General features: G+C 43.2%; 1 pseudogene; it reads right to left on the reverse strand.

Moving 5' to 3' along the window:
• Positions 1 to 6,895, reverse strand: part of LOC106143737 — a 35,246-nt pseudogene extending 28,351 nt beyond the window's left edge.
• Between the last annotated feature and the right edge of the window lie 3,233 nt (positions 6,896 to 10,128).

The raw sequence follows: 10,128 nt of genomic DNA on the forward strand, positions 1-10,128 counted from the left end.
TCAACTAAAACCCAAACAGCTGCACACACCTGTGAGGGATCTTTTGGACTGGATCATTTGATGGGGAAGGCACACTCTAAATCTCAGGCAAACCGTCTGCTGGTAGGTCATGGAAGAAGAAGGCTTTTGCTTTTTGCCTGCTTGCCCTCACTCCCACTGGCAAGTATCTATCCTGCTGCAGAGGCATTCCCTCACTGGTTTAGACCTCTTTAGGATTCCACTGCATACAGAAGACAGCAGCTCTCTAGGAATCCTGGGAGAGTCCAGCACAAATTGGTACTGCTGAGACATCCATCCAGTCTCACCGACCTGACTGAATGACCAGATCCTTGGCCTGTCTATTGTGATAGCCTTTGTAATCTACTCTAATAAATCCCCTATGTATGTGTGTGTGTGTGCGCACGCATGTGCATGCGTGTGCGCTCTATCAGTTCTGCTCCTCTAGGAAACCCTGACTAATAAAGTGGTACACATGTACATGAAAGAGCCTTTTGTAGACTGTACACACTGATTGTTAGATGAGTAAGAACACTTATAATCAAGTCTGGAACATGGGAAAAATGGAGAAAAGAGCTCAAACAGCCACCATCTGCTGAGCTTCCTCACTTGGCATCCCTGTCCAGGGCGCATTCACTGACCTGGGAGGCTCTGGTTTGGGACATCTTCCTTCCATGGCTCAGCTTCTTGTTCCAACTTCAGGATTAACTCAGGTTTGGGATCACACCGATCTAGTAATAGGAAAGAATTGTACAAGTTTTGGCTAACTGCTAAGTGAGGTACATTAAATAATGACAATACAAAAACCAAAAAAAAAATAAAATAAAAAAATAAAAATAGCCGGGCGATGGTGGCGCACGCCTTTAATCCCAGCACTCCGGAGGCAGAGGCAGGCGGATCTCTGTGAGTTCGAGACCAGCCTGGTCTACAGAACTAGTTCCAGGACAGGCTCCAAAGCCACAGAGAAACCCTGTCTCGAAAAACCAAAAAAAAAAAAATGACAATACATTGGGCTGGAGAGATGGCTCTTGCAGAGGACGTGAGTTTAATTTTCAGAACCCAAATGGAGGTTCACAACTGTTTCCAACTTCAGTCCCAGGAAAACAGATGCCTTCTGCCTTCTGTTTATTAATTAATTAATTTAATGTTTGCTTGTTTGTCTTATTTTGAGACAGGCTTTCTCTGCGAAACAGTCTTGATTGTTCTGGAACTCGCTCTGTAGACCAAGCTGGCCTCAAACTCACTGAGATCTACTTGCCCCTGCCTCCTGAGTGTTGGGATTAGAGGCGTGTGCCACCACCGCCCAGCACTTCTTCTGCCTTCTGAAGGCACTGCACTCATGTTGTGTACAGATATACATGCAGGCAAAACAACCATACACATAAAATGACAATATATATTATTATGGGCAATGGGCAGTGACAGGACCAATGAGAACATTTTAAAAGTGCTTTAAGAACATCCACAGATTCAGCCAAAACAGATCAATTCCCAAGGTGTATTACAGTCAACTATGAAAAGTACAAAACAGGACTGGAGAGACAGCTCGGTTGTGAAGAGCACATGTTTCCCTTGCAGAGGAGTGGGGCTCAATTCTCAGCACTAACACCAGGCAGCTCATAAGCAGCTGTGAACTCCAGCTCCACACGATCTACCTTCCTCTTGCATCCTATGTAAACACTGTACTCACATACATGATGTCATATACATAAAGCCACATGCAGACGCACATAATTAAATATGATTTAAAAAAACCCACAAACAAAGACAGAACTAAGACATCCTAAGAGCCAGCATGTGGCACAGTTCTATAATTTTAGCACTGAAACAATTTTGAAGGAAAGTCTGTGAAGAGAGATCTTTTTGTTTTTGGTTTTTCAAGGACAAGTTTTCACTGTGTAGCCCTGGCTGTCCTGAAACTCATCCCGTAGTAGATCAGGCTGGTCTTGGACTCAGAGCTCCACCTGCCTTTGTTTCCCAAGTGCTGGGAGGATTAAAGGTGTACACTACCACACCTGGCTAAGAAAGTATATCTTTAAAAAACAAAATTTTGCAAATTAAGAAAATGGAAAAAAGCAAATGAGATAGTACTTGAACAAAGGCATGACAGCAGGAACGGCTGAGAGCTCACATCTTGATCCGCAAACAGGACGCAAAAAGAGAACACTGGGAATGACACATGACTTTTGAAACTCAAAGCTTGCCCACAGTCGTTCCTGTTGCCATGCCTTTGATCTACCATCATGGACTCTAACTCTTTGAAATCATAAGCCAATTAAATGCTTTCTTGTCTAGTTCCCTTGGTTATGGTGTTTTATTACAGCAATAGAAAAGTGACTAATACACTAGCTACACAGTAAGATCCCATCTTCACATGGGGTCAGAGGACTTACAAATGCTTGTACAACTCAGGTGATCAGGGCTGGAGACCCAGCACTCAGATGAAAGCTGGGTGTGGTGTGTGTATGTGTGCAGGAGGGGCGGGGGCAGAAGGAGGAGGACAGAGACAGGCAGATCCCAGGAGGTTGCTGGCCAATAGCCTGGCTGGAAAGGCAAGCTTCGGGTTCAGTGAGAGAGTCTACCTCAAGATATAAGAGGGAAAGTAGAGGAAGCCTTCTCATGCATGAAAGGGTCAGGCAAGCCCTACAGACAGATGTGATTGAACCACACACGAACAAGAAGTCATGTATTAAAAAAAAATTATGAAAAGTAAACAACACTGACCTGAATGAAAAACTGTTAAAAACAAACAATCAAAACCAAACAAAAAACTTAAAAGTGCATTGCAACAAATAAAAACTATACCACCAATAAACAATGTGGTCAGAGCAACAGAACGGAAGCAGTAAGTTCCTACAGAAAAGCAACGAAGGAAAGAGGAACAGAGAAAGGACAAAACACCAAAGTAAAAATTAGTACAAAGAAAATATCAGCGAGAGCACAAATGTAAAAACTGATACAAGCACAAAACTAAAAGAGTAGTAAACAGGAAGAGGCTGTTTGTTTGTTTGTTGAGGTGTATGTACACATTTGGTTTTAGTTATTTTGAGACAGAGTCCCTTTGTAGTTATGCCTGGCCTGAAGTCACCTTGTAGACTAGACTGGCCTTGAACTCACAGAGATCTGTCTGTTTCTACTTCCCAAGTGCTGGGATCAAAGGTGTGCACTATCATGCACAGTATATAGGAAGAGGTTTTTGAGAAATAAATAAAAAACTTTAGCTTCCACTGTCAACATGCCAGTGCGGATGCTCTCTCTGCTGCGTCTCCCTGTGTCGACAGCTCGGGCTACTCCACAACAACGAGGCATAGAAGAGCACTAGAGAGGAGCTGCTCATCGAGCCTAATGTTAAGACTTGGGAAGACAGAACATCTTCAGGATGCAACTGTGATGTGCCAGTTAAAAACAGAAATAGCCCTGGATGTGGTGCAGCATTCCTTCAATCCTTGGAAAGCAGAGGCAGTCGGATCTCCATAGTGAGTTCAAGGACAGTTTGGTCTACATAGTGAGTTCAAGAACAGCCAGGGCTATGGTGAGACCCTACCTCAAAAAATAGTAAACACCAAATGGAGACTTGGAGAAGTGGCTCAAAATTAAGAATACTTGCTTCTCTTGCAGAGGACCTAGGCTTGATTTCCAGCAATTACATGGCCGCTAACAACTGCCTGTACCTCCAGTTCCAGGGACTCCAGTGCTCTTTCTGACTTCCTTCAGCACTGCATGCACATGGTGATTACACATATATGGAGGTGAAATACCCATACATATGAAAAAATAAAACAAATCTTAAAAAAATACGAACAGTCTGGAGATTAAGCTCAGTGCTGGGTACTTACCTACATTGCACAAGACCTAGTTTGGTCACTAGAATAACAACAACATCAACAGAAAATCCTTGGAAGAAGTTCCTGTAGTTGCCCAAAAGCAGTAAGTTTCTAATAGGAGTACTGGAGAGTTTCACTCACTCAAGGACAGCAGGCTGCTGTAGGTCTCCAGCATCACGTCCCTGTAGAGCTTCCTCTGAGCATCATCCAGGTCCTGCCACTCCTCCCAGGTGAAGTCCACAGAGACATCCTCAAATGACACCAACCCCTGTAATCAAACATCTTTCCTTAGCCCAAGCCTCAGTCACTCCTCTCCACGAGCATTGTTTACACAGGATATACATTTAAGTTTTCTTATCACGGAAGAAAAATCATCTGCAAAATGCCTTACAAAGATACTAATTTAGTAATGATGAGAGACAAAAGGCAGAAAACAAATGTAAGCAATTGATAATTCTCTCGTTTCCCACTTAAAATACACTCTGACTCAACAACGACAAATCCAGCAGTCAATGTTGTCTCTAAGTTATTTATAAAATACAGTCATAAACACCCACATATGCTCTTCCAAAAGCTAGAAGAACTGCTAGATTCAACAGAAATAAACATCACTAGCATCCTATAAGGCAATATATAAACAAGCAGAAGCCAGCTCAAAACCTCAACATTTTGAAAGTCATCCATGAAAGTAGAAAGGGGAAGGTCTCAGGGCAGATCTGGAGGGGAAGAATCACTTCCCAGTTTCCACACTGGAAAATAGGGCACTAACTATACAGAGTGGAAGACATGCAATGTGGTAGGCTCCACAGATCCCACTCCCACAGAAGGCTGAGACAGGGGGACCAAGAGTTGGAGACGAGGCAGACACAAGAGGTAGTAAGGAACTGGGAACTCATCACAGAAGAAACACAAAGCAGCGACAGAAAATAAAAAGTAAGAATAGCATTTATTAATTTCTTTTGTCTTTGATAAAAATATCAGTTTGTTTCCAAGGTTTCTACATAAACAATTATTTAGGAATTGATGTATTTAACTATGCGACATGAAAGAAGGGGGCAATTTGTGGGAAGGAACAAAAGATTTTTTTTCTCCTGTGGTTTGCTAACCTGTAAACTGTTTTTCCCATGATGACTTGCTTAATTTCTTTTCATACACAGGCAAATTAAGATGGTGTGTACAGACTCAGAACAGAACAAATACCTCCATCCTCTCCTCACTCAGCCCAGTCTGTACAAGCTGACACTGCCTATGGAAATATCTGCACAAGTGATCTGTCATCTCTGGTGACTGTTTTAAGCTGGTGCCCAGTAACTGACTTAGACAAAAAAAGCAGCATTTGAGAGTTGTGAATGAGAAAGAGGGAAGGGGCTGCTTACTCTTTGAGCATAATACATCGGAAAGACTTTCATTCATCATCAGACCAAACTTCCTGGGAAAAAGAATAAGAAGTTCCTTAACCAGAGACACGGGCTTGGAGAGCATCGACTAGGAACTACCAGGGTGCAGAACCAGGCTCATCTAGGAAGGTGTCCAAACTTCAGGGTTAAGTCACCCACCACAGCTGCCCAAGACTCAAGGTTTACCCCTTCAGCTCATTACCAAGTTCCCACACATACTCCAGTCTGCTATACTTTGTACAGGGTAGGTTGAAATCCATCTATAAATGCCAGATATCTGAAACAAGAGTAGTCATAGTGTGTGTGAAATAAATTCCTGGCATCATTTTGAGACTTAAGACAAATACAATGCACTAAAAAGATGGTACTTTGGATGTACTGGCGTATGTGTGGAGGATTCCAGGACATGGGGACCACTGCCTACTCCTTTTCAGTGCTGTTTATGTGGACAGAACATATACCTCCATCCTCACCCCACTTCACCTCAGACAGGACTAGGTGATGCTGCCTACGGGATTACCTGTAGAAGTAACCTGCCACCTCTGATGACCTTTTGAAGCTGGCATTAGGTTTGTTGTTCTTTTTCTTACTGATTAGCAAACTCCAGGAGGCCACTCTGTGAAGCTATTGTGGCCTGAGACGTGATATATACCTTTCTTATGTAACTTCACCAAAACATAAACTATAGCTCTGACAGCCAAAAAATACAGACAGCATCAGCTAGAGAAGATACACATCCAAGGATGGACCAGGGAACACCACAAACAAACACTGACAGCATCAGCTAAAGAAGATCCACATCCAAAGATGGACCAGGGAACACCACAAACAAACGCTGACGAATACCCGCATATGCGCACTGAACTGAGTTTACAGCCCACACTGCCTTCTTGGTCGGAACTGTTCTACTTTTAATTTCCAGTGAGGTAATACCCTTCTGAAAGGAAGTAGAGTCAATAAGCACACACTATAAGAAAAGCTGAGAAATTTGAATTCATACACATTAAAATTAGATTCCAAGAAAAAGAAACAGCAGTCACTTCTAAAAATGATCACTTCCTAATTCTAGACCGAAGAAAAATTACAGAAAAAATTAGCATCCAAAATACTTGCTTGCTACATGTGAACACATATAAAAACAGTCCTGAAAAGTAATCTATCATAGCTACATCCTCAGACATAAACATACTTGTTATAAAACAGAAATAACTGACATAACTAGTCTTCATTTCTGTAACTGGTCATGTGTGTGTTAGCTGTCTATCTTATTCTAGTACTCACGCTGTATTTCCCCAGCCTTCAGCAAATGTCTCAGCAGGCCTTGCTTCTTCACTAGGAAGTACAACTGAAGTGCTACAAGAAGAGGGCACAGTTATACTAAGAGACACCCTTAGTGATGTCATTTCATGGTTTGACTGTGGAATGTTCCCTACAGGCTCACTGTTTTGAGCATGAGATCTGAAGCGTGTGGTGCTACTTTGAAGGCTGTGGAAGGGTTAGGTGGTAGGGTCTGGCTGCTGGAAGTAGACTACAAATGGGGCGTCTTTGAAGGTTATACCTGCCCCTGGTTCCCACTTCTCTCTCTGGTTCCAGGTCTGCCATGGTGTGAACAGCAGTTCCTCTTCACACTCTCACCTCCACTGATGGAGCCACTCCAACCTGCCATCACTGCCATGATGGACTGATACCTCTGAAACAATGAGCCAAAATAAATCTTTCCTCCCCTATGTGCTTTCTTTCAGGTAGTATTTGGTCACAATAGTACAAAAGTAATTAATATTCTCCCTTATCTCCATAGCAGCCTAGTCCGATTTTCCCAGGGTAATCTAGATTACTCGGGAAAACCATCACTAGCGTCTTTACCACCTATTGCCTTGCAGTCATAAGAAGCAAAGTGTTTTGGATAAAATCAGTCCCTCTAGCCGAATAGAGTCATAGTGGTGGCCTTTGGTAGAAGCATTGCTCCTTATCAATATAAGACAGGTAGGCCAGTAGGGCATGTAGCTATGGGAACAGAAACAAAAAAAGGTCCTAGTAGCTGGGTGTGGTGTGTACCTTTGAGGCCAGCACTTGGAAAGCAGGGGCAGGTGGTCTGTGAGTTCAAGACCAGCATGGTTTTCAGAGCAAGTTCCAGGCCAACCAAGGTCACATAGTGGGACCCTGTCTTCAAAGCTCCTAGTGCTAAGCACTTTACTTGTAAAGTCTTCTGCTGAGGTCATTTTTGATGAGCTTTGATAGGAGACACAAATACCTTTATTTTTACCATCCAGACAGTATGTCAACACTCCTGTTGTCCAAATGTGCTTCAAGTGTTCCTTCTGAGCTACTGACTACGAACATGAGCCACTGTGTAGGTCAGTGAAGGTAAGAGTGCACAGTACGCTTCTCACCTTTACCAGCCACACTCTGGCTTCTGTCTATGGCAAATGTCAGGTAAGCTGCTGAATCTGACCCAGAGTACTTATGGCCTTTGTAGAGAATCCTGCTCCAACCCTGTAGGGACTGCAATCTAGCTGGTCCTGTTTCTTGTGTTTAAAATTATGTCAAGACATTTTTGAGCAAGGAATACATTTTATATGATCTACAAACTAGATGGAAGTATTGATATAAAATATATAAGCAAGATATGCACATTATCCAGACCTGTGCTCCTGTTTTTACTCAAGCTCCATGTGCCTTTCTCATGACTCGTACACAAATGGTATCCACTAATTCTGTTTTCTCACATTACTCCCAAGGCCTTCACCATACCTGCCTGCTAGCCATACAGCTTGTCAGCACTCAGGCCTTACTGAGGAACAGATCCTTCCAGCCTAGCACCTAGCAGAGATGGACAGTTCCGGTGTGACAAGAAAGGATATACTTGTCTCTCAAACCACACTTCCTCATCATCTACATCATCACATGTGCCACTGGAGCAGAATGAACAACAACAGAGCTGGCAGTAACTGTAACTCCTAACCTGACCTCAGGGAGTACGGGGGGAGGGGGGGAGGTGGAGGGAATAAAAAGAAGGGTCCAGAAAAAAAAATCCCTCCTTTCAGAGTACTCACCAAAGCCACAAGGTAGATTGACATCAATACCACATACAAGGAAAAAAATGGAGGCTACGACTTCCATTCTGACAAGGAGAGCTTGATGTACCTCTTCCTATCAACACAGGAGTTAAACTTATGATCTGAATGCTACACAAGCAGTCCATGCTATCAAGAAATAGTCACTAAACTCACAGCAAAGGATTGGATCACAGAAGTCCTCTAATGTGGAATGAATGGGGAACTGAGAAGAAGAAAAGGATAAGTTACGATCAGGAGAAAAAGAACTCAGAAAATAAGCTAAGAAAGCAGTAGCAGCATCGGGACTGAAATGAGGACCTTCCTGGGAAAGAGGACGGGCAGAACTTTGCAGCATGGCAGAAGACAGAAGTAAGGCAGCTGGCAGAGAACAGTGTTTCCATTTGACTGTGAAGAGATGTTGAGAATCTGAACCAAGACTACAGTGATTGGGAGAAAAAAATGCAAACAGTAAAGAAGAATTATTACTAGAAACATGTTTGGACACTGCTATGCTCTACATATACGCACGAGCAGAGACACACATAGGGAGAGAAGTGAAGGGTCTGGAGTGCATTGTCTTCCTACATTCTAGGTCTCATCTGACATAGTGGGGTCTTCCAAAAGCTGTCTGGAACTATACAAATTTAGCAAAGAAAACCCCTGTGACTCCATCTGAGTCTGAGCACTTGTGAACACTGTGGAATGCTGTGTTCATCTCCAGCCTGGGAACGAAGCTCTGTTCACATCATGCTTGTGTCCATGAAGCCTGTTTAGACTTCACGGGACATGAGAGGTTGGCACCTTCTGAGTCAATCCAACCCCTACAACAAATAGATCATGTCAGGAAAACCAGAGACTGGTTGGCTCCGTCAATTCATCCGGTGCTATCATATGCATGTATTTATCTGACATTAAGTTTATTCTTCCATTTCCATTTTTAAAAGTCCTAAAATACAATATAAGACAAGGCAAGGCTAACTATACTACTCACCTCGGATGTGTCCATTGTCCTAAGGCTTTCAGACATGAGAGGATTGTGCAATCACAGCTAGAAGAGAAAGTCAACAGAAATTAACTCACTAGATATGCCCTGTTTTCAGATCTCAATCTGCAAACACAGGAAAAAAGCTACAAGACGAACAGAAATGCCTCCCTGTGTGGGAATGGTGTGTTATACTTGACAACGGCCACAACTGATCTTGTTGAAGGAGCACCAGACACGTTATTAAACGGTGGCGATTCATCATTCCATTATACACATACTGTCTTACACATTGAAATTTCATACAAAGCATGTCTCATCCACTCTACATGGTTTACTCTCAAGACTTCCCTGGCAAAACCGAACACCGAGTGTATTCACTGCAGGGCTTTGAAAGTGATATTTCCCAATGGCTGGTCTCCTGCACTCAGGCCTTGGTATATAGCTCCTTCCCACAACGTCACTTGCTCTGGTCAGTGGAGCTACGATAAATGTGACCTGTACAACTTTTAAAATGAGTTTTCCCAGGGCAACTAGCCGAGATGGCAACTTGTGTTCCTACACACCGCTTCTACACCATCTTTAAAAAAGCGTATTAAGGTTCTTCAGAACACTAAAGGTAAAAGTACCACAGGCTGCAGGAAGTCCCAAGTCCAAAGGCGCTGAAACCATGATAAGACAGCTGCGCTCTATTGCCGTGCCATAGCTTTCCCCTCCAGACCCAACAGGTCTCCACTGCCATCGTGAAGCAGAGATGCCCTTAGCAATGAAGCGAGAACACAGTGATGGCTAAGTCTCCAGTAACTGGTCCAGCTGATTAACACTCCAAAGTCACAGGCCCCTCACCTAGGATTCCAGCCATCGCTTCCCTC

The sequence above is a fragment of the Microtus ochrogaster genome, chromosome 7 (assembly GCF_000317375.1).
Source record: "Microtus ochrogaster isolate Prairie Vole_2 chromosome 7, MicOch1.0, whole genome shotgun sequence".
Classification (NCBI taxonomy): domain Eukaryota; kingdom Metazoa; phylum Chordata; class Mammalia; order Rodentia; family Cricetidae; genus Microtus; species Microtus ochrogaster.